This window comes from Amblyraja radiata, chromosome 1 (assembly GCF_010909765.2).
Source record: "Amblyraja radiata isolate CabotCenter1 chromosome 1, sAmbRad1.1.pri, whole genome shotgun sequence".
In the NCBI taxonomy this organism is placed as follows: Eukaryota; Metazoa; Chordata; class Chondrichthyes; order Rajiformes; family Rajidae; genus Amblyraja; species Amblyraja radiata.
The window spans coordinates 57481997-57507773 of NC_045956.1; the positions used below are offsets into that span (position 1 = coordinate 57481997).

General features: G+C 44.8%; 1 protein-coding gene across 2 annotated transcripts in view; it reads left to right on the forward strand.

The window, feature by feature from the left end:
* ccser1 (coiled-coil serine rich protein 1) overlaps positions 1 to 25777 on the forward strand; it is a 1210497-nt gene that overhangs the window by 512076 nt on the left and 672644 nt on the right. The window lies entirely within an intron of this gene.

The window sequence follows — 25777 nt, forward strand, 5'->3', positions numbered from 1 at the left end:
CTCTTGTACAGGCACATGAATAGGAAAGGTTTAGAGGGAGATGGGCCAAACGTTGGCAAATGGAACCAGCTTAGATGGGGCATCATGATCGGCATGCACAGAGTGGGCCAAATGGCCAGCTTAGTGCTGTATGACTAAGATGCTATGACAATGCCAGCATTTCGTGTCCATATTTCGAGACTGTCCAGGGACAATTATCCACCCCTAATTTTCGCCTGAACTGTGCAAATTCAGAGGGTAGTTCAGAATTTATCACATTGTTGGGCTCAGGGGCACTTGTTAGTTAGACCAAATATAGTTTGTTATAGTTTGGTCAGATCAAATATAGCAGTTGGGAGGTCATGTTACAGTTGTATAATATGTTGGTGAGACCACATTTAGAGTATTGTGTTCAGTTCGAAGCAACATGTTATCGGAAAGATGGTGTCAATCTTGAAAGGGTGCAGAGAAGATTTACCAGAATATTGCCAGGACTCGAGGGACTGAGCTATAGGGAGAGGTTGAGCAGGCTAGGACTTTATTCCTTGGAGTACAGGAGGATGAGGGGTGATGAACTTATAGAGGTGTATAAAATCATGAGAGGAATAGATCGAGTAATGCAGATAATTTTTTTGCCTAGAGTAGGGAAATCGAGAACTGGAGGACACGGGTTTAAAGTGAGGGGGGCAAAGATTTAATGGGAATCTGAACAAAAGCTTTTTTCCCACAAAGGGTGGTGGGTGTACGGAACGAGCTACTGGAGGAGGTAGTTGAGGCAAGTACTATTGCAATGTTTAAGAAACATTTAGACAGGTACATGGATATGATAGAGGGATATAAGCCAAAAGCAGGTGGGTGGGACTAGTATAGATGGGACATGTTGATCGGTGTTGGGCAAGTTTGGCTGAAGGGCCTGTTTCCACGATGTATGACTCTAACTATGACTCTAGTTGGCAGATTTGTTGACATAAGAAACTGCAGATGCTGGAATGTTGAGTAAAATACAGAGAGCTGGAGGAACTCTGTGGGTCAGGCAGCATTAGTGGAGGGTATGGATAGGCGGCATTTCGGACTTCCATAGATAGCAGCTTTCCTTCCCTGACAGACATGAGTGATGCAGGTGTGTTTTTGCAACATTCTGACATTTAATTCTCATTATTACCAGCACAAATTCTCATTCAAATTTAAAATGACCCAATTTCCAGTAGAGGATGAGTGATGATCTTATAGAGGTGTACAAGATCACGAGAAAAATTGGGTAAATGCCATCTTTTACCAGAGTAGGGGAATCAAGAACCATGGAGATAGGTTTAAGGTGAGGGGGGAAAGATTTAAGACAAACCTGAGTATCATTTTTTTTTACACACAAAGGTGTGCTGCCATGTTTTGGAGGGGAATTATGAGTGCTTTAAAAGGACTGTAAGTTTGGAAGCTGAATATAAAATCCCAACACATTCTGATCAGTTCTTATGGTGCTATAATATTCTGAATATTGCTCTGAAATCATTTTATGTTTTCCCATTACATATAATGATCCCGAATTATTACGAACGACTGCCGCTCTCAACAATATTGCAGATGCCTTTTACATTGGCAGTAGACCATTGTTGGGCTCCACACAGCAAATACGTTGATTCATTCGGCACTGCAAGATTTGTCTGTTTATTACTGATATATGAAAGTATTCTGCAGGAAATTAAATTGTTCCCAAATGTCACTACGCTGTAATAGCAAACCATTTGGGCTACAAGACTAATTGATTAGAGCATCAGACTTTATTTGCAGCCATGAAGACCCCATTCAGACACTAATGTGATTTGCAGGTTATTGCAGTTTAGGCAGAATGGAAAAAACTCCCAGAAATTTCACTCACTTTCATTTCGAATAAGTACAGCTTTAGTATCTGGAAGTGACACCAATTCATCTGGACTGCAGTATTTTGCTCAAATAGGATACATCAGTTTCTTTCTCATTCTCTAACTTTGACGTAAGGGATTTAAGCTGAATTATTTCACGTTAATGATGGCCAAAAGAAAAAAAAGTCAGGACCTTCTTGGTTGTCAAAATTCTGATGATACCTGCCGATTTTAACAAAAAAATAATTATCCATTTGAAAATAATTTGCTTTCATTGTATGTTGCAGTGGAGAAAAACCATTTGGGTCATAAATGTAAAAAAATACATTTAAATCCAGGCACTGTTGAAACCATTTTAAAATCTTCTGCACCAAAAAAACAATAACCAGTTCTACCCTTTATATCTGAAGAAGGGTCCCGACACGAAATGGCGCCCATCTTATTTCTCCTGAGGTTCTGCCTTACCCGCTGGGTTACTCCAGAACTTTTTGTCTATCTTTGGTATCAACCAGTATCTGCAGTTCCTTTCTACACACCAGTTCTACCAAATGTCAAGTTACAAGGACACAAGAACTGCAGATGCTGGAATCTTGTGTAGAAGTCACAGTGCTGGAGTAACTCAGCAGGTGGGGCAGCATCTATGGAGCATACATACAGGTGACATTTCAGATTGGGACCCTTCTTCAGAGTGAAGAAGGTTTCCTGCCCAAAATGTTACCTATCCATGTACTCCAGAGAAGCTACCTGACCTGCTGAGTTACTCCAGCATTTAGTGTTATATGGACAAAACGGTATCTCACATTTAAAGATCTCACGGGATTTTTCAAAGAAGGCTCGGAAACTATTTTTTCCTTTAAACAACAAATCCGAAAACAAATTCCAGTTATTATGTTTATAAGATATTGCACTCTGCAAATTATATGCCATGTTTCAAACATTGCAGACAAATAGGCTTCAAAATATTTCTTTGGTTGAGGACTATTTTGAAACATCAAGAGCTCACAAAAAGGGCAATATGAATGCATATGGTTCCTTTTAAGTTTGTTATATTTAACTGAGGTTGAAGTCCAATTTCAGAGTGGTGAGTTCTCAAAAATAAAAGCTGGGGAAAATGATGCGTAAACTAATGTTTCTTTCTAGTTATGGTTCCTCCAAGATTAAAGCTAGTTCCACTTTAAATAAAAGAGTTCAGCCCACATGGACACGGGGGTTGTGGAGCGGGCGATGTGTGTAGAAAGCAAAATAGACAGAAAGAACATAGAAACACAGGAACTGCAGATGCCAGAATATAGAGCAAAACACAAAGTGCAGGAGGAACTCAGGGGGTAAGGCAGCATCTGTGAAGGGAATGGAAAGGCGATGTCTTGGAGTGGGACCCTTTTTCAAACTTGGACGAGAACTTCTTTAAGTAGGCCTACGTTGGGAAGATTTTGCAGAGGATCAGTAAAATGGAGACACACGGAACTGCAGGCACTGGAATGTGAGCAAAACATAAAGTGCTGGAGTACTCAAAAGGTCAGGCAGCATTTGCGAAGGGATTGGACAGATGACTTTTTGGGTTGGAACATTTCTTCACGAAAATAGAAGTTGGATGTTGAAGTTTAGAGAGTTCAGTAGGAGGTGAAATCTCTTGGGAGTCTCTCGTGGATTGCTTTGGTCTGCCATTCAGAGAAATGGTGTTAAAAATTCACAGATGGAAAAAATAATTGACTCACGAATAATGTAGAAGACTGTAGCAAACACCAGGGATGACAGATGTATTTATGTGAAGGAAGGAACGGCAAATGCTAGTTTACACCGAAGGTAGATAGAAATGCTGGAGTAATTCAGCGGGACAGACAGGCAGCATCTCTGGAGAGAAGGGATGGGTGTTGTTTTGGGTCGAGACCCTTCTTCAGCCTCTGTATGTATTTATATTGGCCTCTTTCTAGTCACTGGGCAATTTTCATAACACTGACTGGAGTCAGGTCTCAACCCAAAACATCACCCATTCCTTCTCTCCAGAGATGCTGCCTGACCCTGAGTTACTCTGGCATATAGTGTCAATTTTCGAAGGATAGATCAACCATGATTGAATTGCAGAGTAGACTTGATGGTCCGAATGGCCTCAGTCTGCTCCTGTAATGTACAAACGTATGACTTGGATAGGCAACATAATGAAAGACCTGGATAGAAGAGATGTGGAGAGGGTGGCTCCAGTGGTGGGAGAGTCTAGAACTAGATGGCACAGCCTCAAACTAAAAGAACACACCTTTAGAATGGAGATGAGGGGGAATTTCTTTAGCCAGAGCTTGGTGAATCTGTGGCATTCATTGCCACAGACGGCAGTGGAGGCCATCATTGGGTACATTTAAAGTGGAGATTGATAGATTCTTGATTAGTAATGGTGTCAAGGGAAGAAGGCAGGAGAACATTCAGTTTTTCCATTCTTTTTGCCAAATGAGATAAGCTCACATTTTGTTACATTACATTACAGCTGACAAATTTTACCCATCACGTAACATTTCAGTGACCCTTTGTGGATGCTTTATGTTCTCCTATCTTGCTTTCCGGTTTATTTTTGATTCATCAGCAGATTAGGCCACAATGCAGTCAGTGCTTTCAACCAAATCATTAACATGAAGCGGGGGGAGGGGAGGGTTTATGTAGAAAATTACCTACATACAGGCACGGAAATCGCTATCAAAATATGAAGGGGACCGGGGGACGGGGGACACAATATTTTGACGGCCGCACACGCATGTGCACACTCACACATACATGCGTGAGGCTTCGGAGGCTCCATCCAGCGCTAAATGCAGTTCAACTCTGCCTGTCTCGCCCGGTTAACCTACAGCCCTGCCTGGACTGACGGGACACCAGCGCTGCTTCTCCGTGCTGGCTGTAAACCTGGGCCATATTTCACGCAAGCCCAGGCAGGGCTGTAGCTTAACCTGGCGGGACAGGCAGAGTTGAGCTGGGTTTAGCGCTGCTTCTCTGCGCTGGCTGTGGGCCTGGGGGTACAGCTCCCGTCTGAGTCCTGACATCTCTGGCCACCGCCGGGGGTGGGGACGGGACAGCGCTGGAGAGACTGGATGTATCCTGGCTGCGGATGAGGCACAGGTATGTGCCGAGAGTGTTTTGGCACGTCTCCCTCCTCCAATCACCGCACTCTATCCTCAGTCCCACCCGCCCCCCTAGTCCTCCCTCCTCCAATGATTATGCTGAATGATCATTTCCCTGTTGTGTCCTGGTTTCACCACTAGAGGGCTCTGGCTCGAAATGAATGTTTCCTCAGGGAGGGTCCCTGGGGGATCTGCAGGGCTTTAGTAACAGCCATGTTTGGCTTGTAATAAATACACCGGGTTCTGGACACCAAGTGTAGTTTGTGAATTATTTAGCCCTGGAAAACAACAGTCCCGCCCCCATTGCCTGCTGACCGACATCTCTCTCGTCCAATCGGCGCCCTCGATCAGCAGCCCCAACCCCACTGTCTCGGGGAAAACGGAGATTTCACCGGGTTTTAAAATCCGGATTACAAAAACTTGGGGGGATGTCCCCCACCTCTCAAAACAGAGGGGGGACATGTCCACCCTGCCCCCCCCCTCCCCCCCCCGGGATTTCCGCCCCTGCCTACATGTCTCATTGATTCTGATTCCTACTCCCCGACTCTCACAGTGAAGAAGAGTCTTGACCCAAAACGTCACCTATTCCTTATCTTCAGAGATCCTGCCTGAACCGCTGAGTTACTCCAGCACTTTCTGTCTATTTTCTGATTTTTATTCGTCAGCAATGCTAACATATATTAGCCCCAATACCATGGGCTCTGACTTGATCCCCATTCTCGAAGAACTCTAATAAATCTGCCCAAAACTATTTTGCTATCATAATTGTATTAATATTGGTTTATTCTTGTCACAAGTAACAACATGTTTGCTTGATATCTCATCAAACTATACTGTTCATGAATACAATCGATTTATACACGAGGGTGGATACAAAAAGCTGGAGTAACTCAGTGGACAGGCAACATCTCTGGAGAGAAGGAATGGGTGCCGTTTTGGGTCGAGACCCTTCTATACACAAGTACAGGAGTGCTGATAGAAAAATACTACAGTTCAGAATCTGGTGTTACAGCACTATAGTGTTACAGTGAAAGTGCAGATAATAAACGTTCAAGGTCCACAATTAACCTACAAACCTGCACGTCTTTGGAGTGTTGGAGGAAACCGGAGCACTCGGAGAAAACCCACGTGGTCACGGGGAGAGCGTACAAGCTCCAAACAGAAAGCACCCGTAGTCAGGATCGAACCCGGGTCTCTGGTGCTGTAACCAGCAACTCACCACCGTGCCGCCCTCCCGCCTTCACCACGCACTTCTGATTTGCCTTCTATATGACTCTAGACCCAACAATTCCATTGATGTGTATCTGACCCAATGTGTAGGAGAATTGATGACTATATAGATGAATAATACATTGGTGAAATTCAGCATGAATGGGCCATGCTAATTCTAAAAAAAAGTGCTTGCTTGAATTAAATTCTGAATGTTAATTTATTGAATTTCTAATCAATACCCTTTCATGCATAATCTATACTATAAAATGCTAAGATATGGGTTTTTTCAATGCACTGTGGTGCCAGTGTTCAACCTGCTCCTAAGAATTTTTGAAACAAATACTTTTTGCTCGTTACATCAATCAGAGACAGCTCTAAACTTTTCAACTCAAGTTTACCGTTCACTCTCGAGGTGATTGCTGAGCATTGATTTTTGTTTCCAGAAGAAATAAGCCCTGTCCTCAGAGTTTAAAATACAAAAATGAACCCTTTGTCAACTTAACAGCACTGTTGGCATTTTCTTTTAATTCAGCCCTTTCTTTCGTTTACAGCATAAATCAAAGTGTGGAATAACACCAATCCAGAATGACATGACATTGTAATTATCTGAATCTTTGTCAGTGACTTGCTGTTGTTTGATACACTTCCATGTTCGTCTCTTTACCAGTGTCGACCATAATCGATCAACAAACCTCTTGTAACCCACCCTGCCAAACTCTATGATGCCTTTTTGTTGTAAAGCATTTATCACTGAGCACTAGCCAGGCAAAAAAGATACATTTGCTTTTTATTTATGTATACGCGCGCGCGCGCACACAAACACAGGCAGACATATATTGGTATAACATAACATAATATGGTCTCTATAGTTGCATGGAAGAATTTCAGTTTGAGACCCTTAGACATCTGAGATGTCCAGATTTTCCACATGTTATTGAGGGCTTTCCATGCGAGTGCTTTCCAGACCTTGATGTCATTCTCTGAGCTCTGCATCCTCGCTCCCAGGTACTTGAAATCCTCCACTTTCTTGAGAGATGCAGCGCTACTGGTCTTGAGGGGCTCATGGTCACCAACGTTGAATGCCAAGTACTCTGTCTTCTTGGCATGGAGGTGGAGGCCTACTTTCTCACACTCCATCTCGACCCTGCCGAGCAGCTCCTGTGTCTCCCTAATCTGGTCTGACAGCAGGACGATGTCATCAGCGAAGTCTAGGTCTGACAAGTTGACTGGCCCGATTCTACTCAAACGCCTTGGGGTGATTGTAAATCCGAGGTCCTCATGTTCCTTGAGCGCCTGCCTCATGACATAATCAAGGACAATGACGAAGAGAAAGGGTGCCAGCGTGTCTCCCTGTAAGACCCCCGCGAGGATCTCGAACCCTTTGCTCTCGCCATCCGGGGAGACAACCTTGGCCGTGGTGCCCAGGTACATATCCTAAATTGCCCCAAGGAGACGAGGAGGGATACCAGAAGTCTTCAAAATCCTCATCATTTATCATCGATGAATTGAGTCAAACGCCTTCTTGAAGTCTGTGAAGGTTAGGACGGCCGGCAGGTTTATATACTTCACCTCAGTCATTCTTCGGAGGGTAAAGATCTGTGTGGCCGTGTTCCCCTTCTCTCTGAAGCCGTTCTGATTGTAATGTAGCTTCGGGCGGATAGCAGCCCTAATCCGGTTGAGAATCAAGTAGTCGTAGACCTTGGCCAAGACACATGTCAGGCTGATGCCACAATCTCGACATTCTTGTCAGTCTTGTTCAGGCTCCCAGATTTGGGGACTGGAATGATGTTGAATTATGACCATTGTGTTGGCTTGTCATTCATCATTAGCGCTGTGTTGCAGAGCTTGAGCATGATGTCGTGAAGCTCACAGTTTTCAACACCCCTGGAGGGATGTTATCAGGGCTTGGACTCTACCCTTGCTTCAGTGAGGTCTTCACTTTTCGCAGCTCCTCCATGGTGAAGGGTCCGTCGTGAATCTGTACATCCATGAGGACAGTCTCGATCTCCTCATCTTCCTCAGTGACAGTTCGAGGTGACCCAAGCAGGATTTTGAAGTGTGTGAACCACTAGTTGATTCGGTCCTCTGGAGAGTTCCCGTTGACTTGACCTGACTTGGCCTTCTTCCTGCCACTGATCACGTTCACGATCCTCCATGCCTCGCTATACAGCTTGCCATCGTTTGCTGCCTCTATCATTCTCGCAACCTCCTCCTCCTCCTTCAGCTTGTCGTACACCTCAAAGAGTTGGGATTTGGCCGCCTTCAGGCCCTCCTTGAGCTGCTCCATCCTGCTCCTAGTGTCAGCCTCTTGGCATTCAACAACTACTTTCCGTGCTGCAACAACTTCCATTGCTCAGAGTTGTGACTTCTCTTCACACGCTTCACTTTGGGTAGACTGTTCATTGCTTCAGAGTTGGCCTCTATGAACCTTTCTTCGCGAGCCGTAGCATTTTCCCTCGCCTCAGCTCCTCTCCTTTCCTCTTCCTCCTCCTCTTCTCATTTCTCATCCTCCAGCATCTGGAAGCGGTTCACCACCTGCACTGTGTAATGGGCCTGTAGATCTGGTCGAGAGGAAAACAGCTTCCAGTCCACTTTTTGCTTGAGGCTGTAGAATTAGGCTGCCTCAGGCGAAGCCTCACTCGTATTGTCACCACTCGGTGATGTGAGCTCACGCCACAAGTGTGCTGTACGCTTCAGCATCCATGACACTGTTGCTCCATTTGTGTAGCACCAGGATGTAATCTAGCTGGCACCTTTCTTCTGTGCACCGGTCCTGATATATCCACAGCTTTCCTCGTAATTTCTTGAACATGATGTTGGCTGCTAGGAGACCATACTCCTGGAGAAAGCTGGCTAGGTGTTGACCATTCTGGTTAGTGTCACCAGTGTGATAGATGTAACAGGCATCCTCCGATCCGAGGCGGGAATTGAAGTCCCCAAGCATAGCCATAAAATTACGCGCAGGTACTCGCTCCATCACAACTTGGGGGACAGAGTAGAATTGTTCAACTTTGGCCTCAGGGCTGCTGTTGTGAGGGGAGTAGCATACTATGACACTGGTGACAGGTTTACCACTAAACTCAGCAAAAAGGAATCGAGGACTGACAGAGTGGCCACCCTGTCACGTGCACCTTGCTCTCCGACTCAATAGCAGACCCACTCCTCCCTGAGCAGAGTTGTTTACAGGACCTCCCCACGCTGGCGATGTGATGAGGTCCATGCTACACCTTGACTCTTCACGGAAAAAAAGTGTTGAAAGTTGAAAACATCAATAACTTCTTGTACTAAGGAAGGGGTGCGGCCACTTTAGTCATGAAGTCGGACTGATCCCTCCCCGGGGTGTGCCCAGGGTTTAAGGTCCCGTCATCATGGTGCCCAGATGGGCCAGAACCTCGACCAGCTGCCAAGTTCCTGCGGACTTCCGCCGCTGGAAGTAGAGGATTTTGGTGTGTGTGTGCTATCATCATTCCTTACAATGCTATGTACGACAGTGATCAAAACTTCTACTGAAGTATGGATGGCCGTTAGCTCGCTAGGAGCTCATCTGCCCTTTGACAGGTCTTGTTTTTGATCCTGCTGGGGGTCCACAGCCCCCTCCTCACCTGGCAAACCTGACGGTTTAGTCGCCGACTATCCGACCATAGAGCAGGTAGCACGGAATTACATGGTACCCGTGGCGGGGGGAACTCCCCCCCGACCTGACTTGAGCATTGTCAGATTTTAATAAAGGCCATTTTTATTCATTTTGGTTTTGCCATGTATAAATTACAGTTGTGTTTATACATAGTCCCCGTCATTTCAAGGCACCATAATGTTTGGGGCACAGCAATGTCATGTTAATGAAAGTAGTCATGTTTAATATTTTGTTGCATATCCATTGCATGCAATGACTGCTTGAAGTCTGCGATTCATGGGCATCACCAGTTGCTGGCTGCCAGGCCTATATTGCAGCCATCTTTAGCTTATGCTTGTTTTGAGGGCTACTCCTCTTCAGTTTTCTCTTCAGCATATATAAGGCAGGCTCAATTGGGTTAGGATCGGGTGATTGACTTGGCCACTTAAGAATTAACCATTTTTTAACTTTGAAAAACTCCTTTGTTGTTTTAGCAATATGTTTGGGATCTTTGTCTTGCTGCAGAATGAACCGCTGGCCAACGAGTTTTGAGGCATTTGTTTGAACTTGAGCAGATAGGATGTGTCTGGACACTTCAGAATTCATTATGCTAATACCATCAGCAGTTGTATCATCATTGAAAATAAGTGAGCCAGTACTTTCAGCAGCCATACATGCCCAGGCCATAACACCCCCACCACCGTGTTTCACAGATGAGGTGTGGATATTGGGCAGTTCCTTCTCTCCTCCATACTTTGCTCTTGCCATCACTCTGATAAAAGTTAATCTTTGTCTCATCTGTCCACAAGACCTTTTTCCAGAACTGTGGTTGCTCTTTTACATACTTCTTGGTAAACTGTAACCTGGCCATCCTATTTTTGCGGCTAACCAGTGGTTTGCATCTTGCAGTGTAGCCTCTGTATTTCCGTTCATGAAGCCTTCTGCAGACAGTGGTCATTGACAAATCCACACCTGACTCCTGAAGAGTGTTTCTGATCTGTCGGACAGGTGTTTATCGATTTTTCTTTATTATAGAGAGAATTATTTTGTGCAAATTATTCTTCTAGAGAGAATGTAATCAGCTGTGGAAGGTCTTCCTTGGCCTTCCAGTCCCTTTGCGATTAGTAAGCTCACCAGGACTCTCTTTCTTCTTAATCATGTTTCAAACAGTCGATTTTGGGAAGCCTAATGTTTGGCTGATGTCTCTAACAGTTTTATTATTGTTTCTCAGACTCATTATGGCTTCTTTGACTTTCATTGGCACAACTTTGGTCCTCATGTTGACAGACAGTAATAAAAGTTACCAAAGGTGATAGAAAGACTGGAGGAAAGACAAGGTGCTGCAAGCTCTCTTATGCTGGCATTAAGGAGGCAATTAAACACACCTAAGCAATCGCAAATGCCCATGAAGCCATGTGTCCCAAACATTGAGGTGCCCTGAAATGGAAGGACTATATATAAGCACAGCTGTAGGGTGTTTAATTTTGGGAGCACCAACATGAGTAGAATCTACACAGTGAATGGTAGAGTTATGGGCAGTGTTGTAGGGCAGAGAGGTCTTATGGTACAGGTACGTAGTTTGTTACAAGTGGTGTCACAGGTAGATAGGTTGGTCAAAAAGGCTTTTGGAATATTGGCCTTCATTCGTCAGAGCATTGAGTAGAGAAGTTGGGAGGTCATGTTGTAGTTGTATAAAATGTTGGTGAGGCTGCATTCATAGTATCATGTTCAATTTTGGGCACCGTGCTTTCGGAATGATGTTGTCAAGCTGGAAAGGGTGCAGAGAAGATTTACAAGGATGTTGCCAGGATCGAGGGCAGGAGCTATTGGGAGAGGTTGAACTCTATTCCTTGTAGTGCAGAAGGATGAGGGGTGATCTTATAGTACAAAATCATGAGAGGAATAAATCGGGTAGATGCACATAGGCTCTTGCCCTTAGTAGGGGAATTGAGAACCAGAGGACATAGGTTTAAGGTGAGGAGGACAAGATTTATTCAAACCTGAGGGGTACCTTTTTCACCCAGAGGGCGGTGGGTGTATAGATGAGCTGATGGAGGAAGTAGTTGAGGCAGATGCTATTGCAACTTTGAAGAAACATGAGACAGGTACATGGATAGGACAGGGTTGGAGGGATAAGGGCCAAACGCTGGCAGGTTGGACGAGTGTAGATGGGACCTGTTGGTCGGTGTGGGCAAGTTCAGCTGAAGGTGCTGTTTCCATACTATATGACAATAAGAACATTTCACAGTGGGCAGACTTTCATGGTCAGTGTATTGGTTTTGCAGGTAGAATCATTTGAGAAAACTTTTTTAATTGTAAGTGAATTCAGTTTTGCAATATACAGTATGTTAGTCTTCCTTTAAAGATTACAAGCTGCCTGTGAGACTTATGAATTGATTCTTTTTTACATTTGACAAATGCTTCAGGAAATATTGTCAGATCCTATTCTATCATGGGGTATAAATATTTCAATGGAGTACTGAGTAGCTTCTGGCTGTGGTGCATAAGTAATCAAAAGTTTGTGTTTAGAGCTGCATAATGTTTTGCGCGGAGCTTGCTGGCAGCATTGGTTGGTGTGAACTTTGCTCCCAATGTGACCATTTTGTCCCTTTATGCTGCTGCAAGATTCCTCTAATCACATTCTGATTCTCTCTGATCCTCTCCCTCTCCCCGTCCCCCTCCCCCCCCTCCCCCTCTCCCTCCCCCTCTCCCCATCCTCCTCTCGGCATATGGAAACCCAGGTTTCTGCTCCATCAGGATTCAGAAGCGTATACATATATAACACGGAAACAAGCCCTTCAGCACACTGGCTCCATGCCAAGCATCAAGAACTCATTGGCAACTACTGTAATCATACATTAATCCATTTCTTCTATTTTCCTCACAGTCCCTTCAACTCCCACAGATTTTCCCTCCCACTCACACTAAGGGGGTTATTGAAACATGTACTTTAACAACATTTAAAAGGTATTTGGGCAGCCACATGGATAGGAAATGTTTCGAGGGATGTGGGCCAAATAACGGCATGTAGGATGCATAGACAAGGCATTTAGTTAGCAGGGGCAAGTTGGCCCGAAGGGCCTGTTGTCATGCTGAATAACAGCTGGATATGCTGAATACCTGCTGAATATGATTAAGGACAATTCACTGTGGTCAGTTAACCTACCAACACACTCACGTCTTTGGGGTAGGGGAAGAAACCGGAGCAGCAATAGGAAGGTAGCAGGGAGAACGTGCAGACTCCGCACAGATAGCACGCTATGGTGTTTACTTGGTGCTGCTTTATGCACAGATGCAGCGATCACACAACCCTCACCTCTCACATTTTATTCCATATCTTTATGATTCATTCTTTCAGAGCTTGCTTAGAGCACTGGTTGCCCATTAAGACTCTTATTGTTTTGCGATTTGGTCTCCAGTGAAACCAAACCCCAGAGCACATCACAACACAAAAAGTGTTATATATATGTGTACTGTGACATCCTTTCTTGCAGCAGCACTTCAGGTATGTAAACACAAGGCAGTCTTTTTTATAGTGGTAGGAATATGGATTGAGCTGCCAGAGGAGGTAGCTGAGGCAGGTGCCATCACAGTGTTTAGGAACCATTTGGACAGGTACATGGATGGGACGGGATTAGAGGGATATAGGGCCAAACACAGACAGGTGGGTTGGTTGATGTGGGCAAGTTGAGCTGAAGGGCCTGTTCCCACACTGCATGACTCTATCTAAAAACTGGCTTGAGTACCCTCAGCGACTGTGTCATTGCAGTTGCCTTGGGTAGAAAATTCCAAACATTCTTGCGTGAAGAAAGATTTTCACACATCTGTTCCGAAAGATCGACCATTTACTTTGAGACTGTGACTGCTGTTGCTGGCCACCCCAATATCAACTCCATCGACACAGTCGGGCCCCGTGGGTATTTTGAAAGTTACTCCATGAATAAAGCAGATACTGTAACAACACTGAAGATGTGATATTGGGCCGTTGGATCTTGCAGTGCTTCCCAATAGCCAAGGGATGTATCAATGATTTGCGTGTGCGTTTACGTTTACAGCGATTCATAATCAATTCCAGATGAGAGTTGCCTCTGAGTATCTCTGACAATGGCCAATTCATCCGGTGATACAATCTTATCTGTATTCTGCTGATTAAAACTATGTTTGAATACTTACTACTGTCATGGTTCTAATGTTCATTCTCTGCTTTCTCAGGCAGAGATTCAGTTGCCTGCATTATGACCGCTCATAGAGTCACACAGCTTGGAAACAGGTCCTTCAGCCCAACTTGCCCATGCCGGCCAATGGGCCCCATCTACTCTAGTCCCACATTTGGCTTGTATCCCTCCAAACCTATTCTATCCATGTACCTGTCTAAATGTATTTAAAAAGTTGTAATAATACCAGCCTCAACCACCTCCTCTGGCAGCTTGTTCCATACACCCACCACCTTTTGTGTGGAAAAGATTCCCCTCGGGTTCTTGTTAAATCTTTCCCCCCTCATCTTAAACCTATGTCCTCTGGTTCTTGATTCCGCTACTCTGGGTAAAAGACTCTGAGCATTTATCCTATCCATTCGTCTTATGGTGGCATGTGGTGGTAGAGTTGCTACCTTCCAGCTCCAGAGACCCGGGTTCAATCCTGACAATAGGTGCTGTCTATACAGAGTTTGTACATTTTACCCGAGACTATGTGGATTTTTTCTGGGTGCACCAGTTTCCACCCACATTCCAAAGGCGTACATGTTTGTAGGTTAATTGGCTTCGGTAAAGATCGTAGGATCACATTAGTGAATGGGGAATGCTGGTCGGCAATCTGAAACACCTCTATTAAATCCTTTATCCTCCTGCGCTCCAAGGAATAACTTTATATATGTCTTATTGTGAATAAAGGAACTGTGTAAAGAAACAGATGTGATGCAAATGGAAATGGTATTTTGCAGATATACATGGCAGCGGAGGCCTCAATAGGCCTGACTTTGGGAGAACTGGGGATGGGGACTGGACATTGTGCCTTCCCCCACAGTGGTAACCATTGTGGGGGGATGATTTTTTTTTGTCTGTAATGTGAATATGTTAGTTTGTGTCCAAGATGGCTGTCGGAAGGGAGAGTGGACGCTAACGCGGTTTAGCTGCCGCTGCTCTCTCTTCACATTGTGTTTTTGATTTTTTGTCTTTGGAGCGAATTCTGTCTTTAATTTGTGTATTGGTGATGTCCTTATTATTTATTTTACTCCGACTATATGTTTTTTCTCTCTTGTTAATTTCTGTAAGGTGTCCTTGAGACTTTGAAAGGCGCCCGCAAATAAAATGTATTATTATTATTATTAGTACATTCTAGCTAATCCAAGAGAGAGAGTCATGAGTGTGTTTAATTATCACATACCCACAATAGAGTTCTTATGTGCGGACCCAAAGTGCTGGAGTAATTCCGTGGGTCAGACTGCATCCCTGGATAACATGGATAGGTGATGTTTCAGGTCGAGACGCCTCCTTCTGACTGATAGTCGGGGGTTGGGGATTGCCTGACCTGCTGAGCCCGTCCCACTTAGGCGATTTTTTCGGCAACTACAGGTGACTAGGCTGTCGCCACATGGTCGCGGGGTGATGCCTGTATGGTCGTGAGTAGTCTCCTCAAGTCGCCTAAAGAGTCGTAACGTTTTTCTGGTCGCCGCTGGATTTTGAAATGTTCATAACTTTTTGGCGACAGTGGGCTTGACGTAGCGTGTGTTCTCCTGTCGTAGGTACTATCGTAGGTTGTTGCCAGGATGATGCAGGTTGTCGCCAGGTGACGTTGGTTGTCGCCGGGTGCTGACTTCAGTGAATTCCATTGGCGACTACCTACGTCAACCTACGTCAACCTGCGACAGGTACCGGCGACTGAATTGTCCTCAGTTGTCTTTAGTTATTGCCGACAGGGTTGTTGCTTGTCGTAGTGTGTCGCTGGTGGATGTAGGTTGTCTTTGGTTGTCGTAGTTTGTCGCCTGTGTGGTCGTAGGTGTGTTTGTAGGTGGACATCCTAATGGGTCGCCGGTTGTCGTGAGGCTTGACGTTGACTAGGTGGTAGGTTGCCATAGCTTGTCGTAGACATTGTCGTGGGGGGGGGGGGGTTTCCAGTCGCCGCTTTTTCGGGGACCTGCTACGACTATGACAGTCGCCGGCAGTCGCCGAAAAAATCACCTAAGTGGGACAGGCCCTTTACTTCAGCACTATGTGTTCCAGCATCTACAGTACTTTATTTTTTTTTTACAAATTGGTACTTGCAGCAGCCAGGGAATAATATCATCTGAATCACAAGGTGTTGACTTAGTTGTATCTCTAAACTAAACTAAAACTATAGATGTGCAGGGAATAGGGGGATATGGGTTCTGCGTAGGTAGATAAGAGCCGGTGTAGGAAGGAACTGCTTTCCTCAGATACGGGGCCCAAAACTGCTCGCAATCCTATACATCCACATCCAATACAGCACATGCTATACCTCTAGATATTGATATATAGCAAGTTTAGGTTAGTTTAGTTTTGAGACACAGCATGGAAACAGGCCTGTGTAGGAAAGAACTGCAGATGCTGGCTTAAATCGACGAATGGCACAAAATGCTGGAGTAATTCAGTGGGACAGGCAGCATCTCTGGATAGAAGGAATGGGTATCGGGTTGAGACCCTTCTTCAGGCTGAATTAGGGGAGAGGGAGATACAGAGATAAAAGAGATGATCTTGGCATCATGTTTGACACAAACACTGTGGGTCGAAGGGCCTGCTCTTCCACTGTACTGTTCTATGTCCTATGTTCTAACCTACTAGCACGACTTTGGGATATGGGAGGAAACTGTAGCACCCGGGGGAATCCCATGCAGTTATGGGTAGAATGTGCAAATTTCACACAGAAAGTGGTCGGAAGCAAGGTCAGATCCCCAGAGCTCAGACCATTGCATCTCCTTCCTGCATGTTGCTACCTTAAGTGCTTTCAAGTGTGTGTTTTAGCGTTTGATATTTTGTTCTCGATACTGTTAGTTCTTTTAACGCTGTTCGCAGGCCCTGAGTGGTGGTGAGTATCGGTGAGTTTCTAAGTGCGCTTAGGCATTCAGTTTCCAGGGTCGAGGATGGTCACCAGGTGGATGAGTGCGGGGCTGGAAATGATGTTTGTCAAAGCCCTAGTGCAGAAACAAGAAGCTGCGGATTACAGTTTCCAAAAAAACACACACAAAGTGCTGGAGTAACTCCGTGGGTCAGGCAGCAATTCCTGGGGAACATGGTTAGGTCACATTTAGGGTCTGGACCCTTCTTTAGACCCTCCTGTCAGTTTTTCTGGGTGCAGCCTTGAACAATGAAATGCATCTGCATTTCCTTCCTACACATTTTGTCTGCTCCACTGCGAAATCTCCTCAAGGTATGTCTACTATGAAGAAGTTCTCCTCCTCTCTCCAATGAGAGTTCTGCAACTTCCTCTCTCGCTGCTCCCTCTCTGTGACTCCTCCTGCTCTCCGACTCTATCTTTCATTCATTGTTCTTTATCTCTCTACATCATCGCCTATATCTCTTGTTTCCCTTATCCATAACCAGTCTGAAGAAGGGTCTCAACCTGAAATGTCACCTATTCCTTCTCTCTAGAGATGCTGCCTGTCCCGCTGAGTTACTCCAGTTTTTTATGGCTAGCTTCGATGAAATGACGGGCAGGTTCGACAGTAGATAGCCGTACCCAGGGGTGTGCTGGAAGGAGCAGCCTGATCTACGGCAGTGGGGACGGATGGTTTGAAGGGCTTTCCCACAAGTAATCATAAGTTTTAGGTTTTCACCTCATTATGACGAATCCTGAACGGCCTTGACAGGGGGGACGTGGAGAGGTTAGCTCCTCTAACGAGGGATCACAGTTCAAAAATAATGTGTCATCTGTTTAAGTATTTACAGTGAGAGGGGAAATATTTAATTTGAAGTCCTCTACCTTCTTCCCGATGGTAGTAACAAGAAGAGAGCACAGCTGAGTTCTCTGAGCCTGAGGAAAGGTCTCAACCCGAAGCGTCACCTATCCATGTTCTCCAGACATGCTGCCTGATCCGCTGAGTTACTCCAGCACTTTACGTCAATTTTTGGAAACCAGCATCTGCAGTTTCTTGTATCTTCTGTAGTTTAGTTTAGAGGGACAGCACTGAAACAGGCCATTCGGCCCACTGAGTCCCTGCCGACCAGCGATCTCCGTACACTAGCACTATCCTACACAATTTATGATTATTACCGCAGCCAATCAACCTACAAACTTGCACATTTTTTGAGTGTGGGAGGAAACCAAAGCACCCGGAGAAAACCTACGTGGTCTCAGGGAGAATCGACAAACAATGAACGGACACGATCGTTGTCAGGATCGAACCCGGGTCCTGGCGCTGTAAGGCAGCAGCTCTACCACTGTGCCACCATGCTGACCTGCTCTTTGAAGATATTGCCTCTTTTTGTGGGAGCATTTCCTGTAGATCCCTTTGATGTTGGGGAAGTCAGTACCTATGATGGTTTGAGCAAGACCCCACACTTACGGCACTGTGAATTCATGCCAGGCCAGTTTCAGCAGGGTCTTTGATCATGATACGAAAGTCCAAGAGCCATTACTCACCAGATAAGGAAATAATCAATTCTTTGAAACACTAGGAAGAATACATTTTCCCTTAATGGAAGGCAAAGTCTTGGAAGCATGCACATGTGTCAGCAGCACATACTGTATGCTAAGTTATTCCGTGACATCTGTTCCAATTGTCTCTCAGTCACTTGTTTACTGTAAGTAAAAGGAATCAATTAAGAGAACATGATTCTGGTGAAAAAGAGAGATTCTTTCCTGTCACAGTGGGGCGGCATGGTGATGCAGCAGTAGAATTGTGGCCTTACTGCACCAGAGACCCAGGTTTGATCCTGACGATGGCTGCTTTCTGTATGGAGTTTGTATGTTTTCCCTGTGACTGGGTTTTCTCTGGGTGCTCTGGTTTCCTCCCACACTCCAAAGGTGTGCAGGTTGTTAGGTTAATTGGCTTCGGTAAAAATTGTAAATTGTCCCTCGTGTGTAGGATAATGCCAGTGACCCGGTGGGCCGAAGGGCCTGTTTCTGCACTATATCTCTAAAGTGAACTAAAACTAAAACTAAAAGACAACCATCGTAGATCAGATTAACTACTTGCAAAATGACAAAACCCTTCTGATTGATTGAAAGATACAGCATGGAAACAGACCCTTCTGCCAGCCAAGTCCATGCTGACCATCGATCACCCGTTTGCTCTAGTTCTATGTTGGCTCACTTTTGCATCCACTCCCAACACATTAGGGTCAATTTACACGGAGGACAATTAATTTACAAACCCCCACGTCTTTGGGATGGTGGAAACCGGAGCATCTGAAGGAAACCCATGCAATCACAGGGAGAATGGGCAAACTCCGCACAGAGAGCACCCGAGGTCAGGATCGAACCTGGGTCTCTGATGCTGTGAGGCAACGGCTCTACCAGCTGTGTCATTGTGACCCTCAATTTTATTTCAGATGTTTTTAAAAACCACTTCAAAGAGGCAAAATTAGACTTTCGCCTGCATCGCTGTTTAAGAAGAAGGCATCAATGATGATGTTAATTATGAGATTATACTGACATCTGGCAAATGCAAATCAGATTTGTATTGTGTCTGCTCAAAAAATCAGTGTGCTAGTGCAACAAAAATCACCATGCAAGACTGGCTGCAAGACTGGCTGCAGAATGCACTCACTGCTTTGTCAACCAGCTTTGGTGTCATCCAACATTTGTCGGCAGGTCTTGAAATGTCATGTATTTCTGGAGCCTCCCAATCCCCGGTGAGAAATCACACAGACAAACGTGTCTGCAGCAAAACTAAATCTGTGCATTTTCTTAAAATAGACACAAAGTGCTAGATTAACCCAGCAGGTCAGGTAGCATCTCTGGAGGAAAAGGATGGGTGAGGTTTTGGGTCGGGGTCCTTCCTCAGATTGAAAGAATGGGGTGGGAGGGTGAAGATCTGGAGGGCGAGAAAATACCATGACCATTCAAGGCCAGCCACGAATGATCTCAGGGCAGTAACTGGTAGGTCCATCGTTGGCTCGGAAAGGTAATATCCCAAGGAAACAACATGGAGAACTGGTAGAACGACTAGGGTGGAGGAAGGGGGCGGGAGTGGAAGGGAGTCGAAGTAGAAATTACTTAAAATTAGAGAATTCAATGTTCATACCGCTGGGTTCTAAGCTAGCCACGCAAAATATGAGGTGTTGTTCCTCCGATTTGTGTATGGCCCCACTCTGACAATGCAGCAGGCCCAGGCCAAACATGATGCCAGGTTAAACTAATCTCCTCTGTTTGCACATGATTGATATCTCCATTCCCTGTGCATCTGAAAGTCTCTTAAATATCATATCTTCCTCTAGCACTACCCCTGGCAAGGCACTTTAATGTATCTTGAATTTACACATGCCATTTATTGAGTGATTTAATGGAAAGCACAGTTGAGAACCAGGCCTTTCAGCCCATCCTGTCCACACTGGCCACCCGACTACCCATCTGTACTCATCCCAGTTACCAGCACTTGGTCTTTAGCCCTGATGTGCCTTGGTGACTCAAGTCCTTGTCCAGACTCAAGTCCTTGTCTGAAGAAGGGTTTCGGCCCGAAACGTTGCCTATCTCCTTCGCTCCATAGATGCCGCTGCACCCACTGAGTTTCTCCAGCATTTTTGTTTACCTTCGATTTTCCAGCATCTGCAGTTCCTTCTTAAACTCCTTGTCCAGATACTTGTTAATTGTTGTTGAGTTTCTATCTCTTCAGCAGTGCTGTCCAAACTCCAACCACTCTTCAGGTGAAATCATTCTTCCTTCTAAGAGGAACAGACAGAGATTGAAGGCATTAGACCGTGTGCTGGCAAATGGTCAGTGAGGACATGGTGGGCCGAAGAGTTTGCATCTTTAAACTGAACTAAACTAAACTACACTTCAGGCCAAAGACCCTTTGCTGATCAGAGCCTTTTTTGCTCCAAGGGGAACAACCTCAAACTCTACATGGACAGCAGCCAAGGTCATGATCGAACCTGGGTCTCTGGCGCTATGAGGCAGCGACTCTACCAGCTGTGCCACTGTGCCACCTTTTTCTCAACCTTCTCCTTGCATTTTTTGTCCTTCTGATGGAATAGTGGCAGCAATTGTATGCAGTTATGACCATCTTGTGGTTCTTCATGATTGAGTGTTCAGCAAATTGTAATTATGCAAGCTTCTTTTCTTTCAAGATTGAGTCTGTTTTTACATTATAGAAATGGCCAACTGTTTTTCTTTCGTCTTCTTGAGCATCAGACAACTTTATCTTAACTCTCAGGGGCGATTTGGATAGGGGCATATGAGGGGGACCCATCTTTCTATGTTTGTCGTATGAAATAACTTATTTAAAGTGATATCTGCCCAGCTTTGTTTCTTACACAAAAGAATCACGATAACAAACGCAGTATTTTGCACATGAACTACAAGGAACCAGTCTTATCTTTGAGAAAATGTCAGGTTCCACTGTGAATTAGCGACAGGGAAAATTGTGATAAGATTCAGAGGTGAACATGATGTGAATTACAGTATGAATCAAGGGGATAAGTGTTATCTGCTTCCTCGGTAATCTATACTAGGCTGTTTATTTTTCATTCGACTCTTTCTCTAGTGTAGATTTCATTCCAAAGTCACCAGAAACTGCAGATGCTGAAATCTTGAGCAAAAAAACAGGCAGCATATCCAGGACCCACACCACCCTGGCCACGCTCCCATTTCAGAAAGTAGTTGAGGCCAGTTCATTGGCTATATTTAAGAGGGAGTTAGATGTGGCCCTTGTGGCTAAAGGGATCAGGGGGTATGGAGAGAAGGCAGGTACAGGATACTGAGTTGGATGATCAGCCATGATCATATTGAATGGCGGTGCAGGCTCGAAGGGCCGAATGGCCTACTCCTGCACCTATTTTCTATGTTTCTATGTTTCACTCCTGCCATCAGGAAGAAGGAACAGGGGTCTGAGTTTACAGACTGTAACCTCCAGACTCAGAACTGTGCTGTTGAAACGTGGTGGTGCAGCAGTGGAGTTGTTGCCTTACAGCTCCAGAGATCCCGATTAAGGGTGCTGCCTATACTGAGTTTTTATGTTTTCTCTGTGACCACATGGGTTTACCCTGGGTGCTCCTGTTTCTTCCCACACTCTAAAGACGTACAGGCTTGTAGGTTAATTGTTTTTTTGCACACTGTATCCCCAAAGTCTAAACTAAAGAACTTGAAGCCGTCAACCATTTCCACTTCAGCACCCTTGCTCTACTTTGGTTAGTACAAGCGAGATGGGCCAAATGGCTCCATTCTATACAGTTATGATTCAATGAATCCTCGGATAAAAATGAAGAATTTTGGATTAAAAATAAACATTGTATGAATATTCAACCTCATCCTTTAGTTGTGCTATTGTACACAAGGGGGTAGACAAAAGACCATTTGACTGTCAGAAACATTTTCCTGTGCAGATTTGTTATTTTACCACTGGATGGTTTCAAATGTTTGTGAAGCCATCAGAGCAATCAATTCTGATGCAAACGTTTGTTTCTGATCGGTTCAAATGTGTGCTTGGTTGACAGAGCTGTTTGTTGCTATGAAACCTCCGTGTGGTGATCAATTTGTGGTGAAGGCTTTTTATCTTGGTCAGACCTTTACAAATCAGTGAGTTTGACTGAAGCCAGTGAAGATAAATAGTCGGGGCAGATAACTTTCTCCATCATCAGAGAAGTTTAATGGAAGAAGTCTATGACTCTGGTCATAGATTAAGCTTGGACTGTGTAAATGCGGCCCAGACCATCACACAAACCAACCTCCCTTCCATTGACTCCATCCACTGCCTCGGCAAGGCCACCAGCATAATCAAGGACCAGTCTCACCCTGGTTACTCCCACTTCTCCCCCCTCCCATCAGGTAAGAGGAATCGATTTGAAAAAGCATACCTCCAGATTCAGGGGCAGTTTCTTCCCAGCTGTTATCGGGCAACTGAACCGTCCTCTCACCAACTAGAGAGCAGCCCTGATCTCCCATCTACCTCATTGGAGACCTTCAAACTATCTGTAATCAGACTTTATCTTGCACTAAACACAACACACTTTATCATGTATCAGTACACTGTATAGTTTATCCACTGACTGGATAGCACGCAACAAAAAAGCTTTTCACAGTACCTCGGTACACATGACAGTAATAAATTAAACGAAATAAACTAAACTCTCCAAGGCTGAAATGTGCTTTTACTCACTCTCGTATTGCTGACATTGCTTATAAATGTTTAAAATATTACATTTTATTAGATGTTAAAAATATATGAAAATGGTAATATATACTTAATTTGATGTTAAAAAAGCTATCTGCCCTGACTATCTCTCTTCATAGGCTTCAGTCAAACTCATTGTTTTGCCAAGATCTGAGAGGAAAAAAAGCCTTCATCACAAATTGGTCACCACACAGATTGATAGCAATAAGCAACTCTGTCAACCAAAATTAAATAATGAGAGAAAGTTACAAAGTGTTGTAGTAACTCAGCGGGGGCAGGCAGCATCTCTGGAGCACATGGATAGGTGATGTTTCAGGTCTGGACCATTCTTCAGACTGATTATGAAGGGTGGGGGGAGGGTGGGGGGGTGGCGGAGGCAAAGCCTGGCAAATGATAGACGGAAGATAGACACACAAAGCTGGAGTAACCTAACAGGTCAGGCAGCATCTCTGGAGAAAAGGAACAGGTGACATATCACACCGAGACCGTCCAGTTTAGTTTAGATATACACAGCAGAAACAGGCCCTTTGGCCCACTGAGTTTCCGCCACCCAGCGACTCCCACACATTAACACAACCCAACACACACTACGGAAAATTTACACATATCAAGCCAATTAACCTGCAAACCTGTATGTCTTTGGAGTGTGGGAGGAAACCGAAGATCTCGGGGAAAACCCACGCAGTCACGGGGAGAATGTACAAAGTGTGTACAGACAGCACTCATAGTCGGGATCGGACCCAGGTCCCTGGCACTTCAAGCTCTGTAAGGCAGCAACTCTATCACTACACCACCTTACCGCATCTTCTCCGGCTTTTTGTGTCTATCTTCAATTTAAATCAGCATCTGCAGTTCTTTCCTGTACATGTGATAGACAGACATGTTGATCTAATAGAGGCATACAAAATCATGAGAGGAATAGATAGGGCAAATGTAATCTTTACTCCCTACCCCAGTCAATACTCAAAATGGGATCTAACCAAAGTCCACAGAGTTGAGAGTCTGTGGAATTCTTTGCCTCAGCGGGCGGTGGATGCCAATTCACTGGATGTATTCAAAAGCGAATTAGATAGAACTCTTAGGGCTAGCGGAATGAAGGGGTACAGGGAGACAGCAGGAACGGGGTACTGATTGGGGATGATCAGCCATGATCACATTGAATGGCGGTGCTGGCTCAAAGTGCTGAATTGCCTACTCCTGTACCTATGTCTATTGTCTATTGTCCATTGTCCTTTCAAGTTGCATCATGGATCCTTTGCCGAACCTGTCCGTGCCGACCAAGTTGTCATTCTGGGCTGGTTCTCTATTGATTTTTTGGGCAGGCTAATAATTAAAGAAATAAAATGGTTAAATTCTGTTGGAGACACAGTAACTCGTAAAAGATTAAACTCATAGACTTCTAAGAAAAGATCACGGGCATTTAAAAACAATCAGTTCTGAAGTCACCATGTTGGTGTTTTTAAAGGTTTAGACAATAGACATAGACAATAGGTGCAGGAGTAGGCTATTCGACCCTTCGAGCCAGCACCACAATTCACTGTGAACATGGTTGATCATCCACAATCAGTTCCTGCCTTCTTCCCATATCCCTTGACTCCACTATTTTTAAGAGCTCTATCTAACTCTCTCTTGAAAGCATCCAGCGAATCGGCCTCCACTGCCTTCTGAGACCGAGAATTCCGCAGATTCACGACTCTCTGGGTGAAAAAGATTTTCCTCATCTCCATTCTAAATGGCCTACCACTTATTCTTAAACTGTGGCCCCTGGTTCTGGACATCAGGAACAAGTTTCCTGCCTCCAGCGTGTCTAATATCTTAATATTATATGTTTCAATAAGATACCCTCTCATCCTTCTAAATTCCAGTATATACAAGCCCAGTCGCTCCATTCTTTCAACATATGACAGTCCCGTCATCACAGGAATTACCCTCGTGAACCTAAGCTGCACTCCCTCAATAGCAAGAATGTCCTTCCTCAAATTTGGAGAGCAAAACTGCACACAATACTCCAGGTGTGGTACCACCAGGGTCCTGTACAACTGCAGAAGGATCTCTGTTCCTATACTCAACTCCTCTTGTTATGAAGGCCAACATGCCATGAACTTTCTTCACTGCCTGCTTTACCTGCATGCTAACTTTCAGTGACTGATGTACAAGGACACCCAGATCTCATTGTTCTTTCCCTTTACCTAACGTGACACCATTCAGTTTATAATCTGCCTTTCTGTTCTTGCCACCAAAGTGGATAACCTCATATTTATCCACATTAAACTGCATCTGCCATGCTTCTGCCCACTCACCCAACCTGTCCAAGTCACCCTGCATCCTCCTCACAGTTCACACTGCCACCCAGCTCTGTGTCATCTGCAAATTTGCTAATGTTACTTTTAATCTCTTCATCTAAATCATTAATGTATATTGTAAATAGCTGCAATCGCAGCACCGAGCCTTGCGGAACCCCACTGGTCACTGCCTGCCATTCTGAAAGGGACCCGTTAATTCATACTCTTTGTTTCCTGTCTGCCAACCTTTGTTCCCTGTCTACCCCCAATACCATGTCCTCCAATTTTGCCCACTAATCTCCTGTGTGGGACCTTATCAAAAGCTTTCTGCAAGTCCAGGTACACTATATCCACTGGCTTTCCTTTGTCCATTTTCCTAGTTACATCCTCAAAAAAAATCCAGAAAATTAGTCAAGCATGATTTCCCCTTCGTAAATCCATGCTGA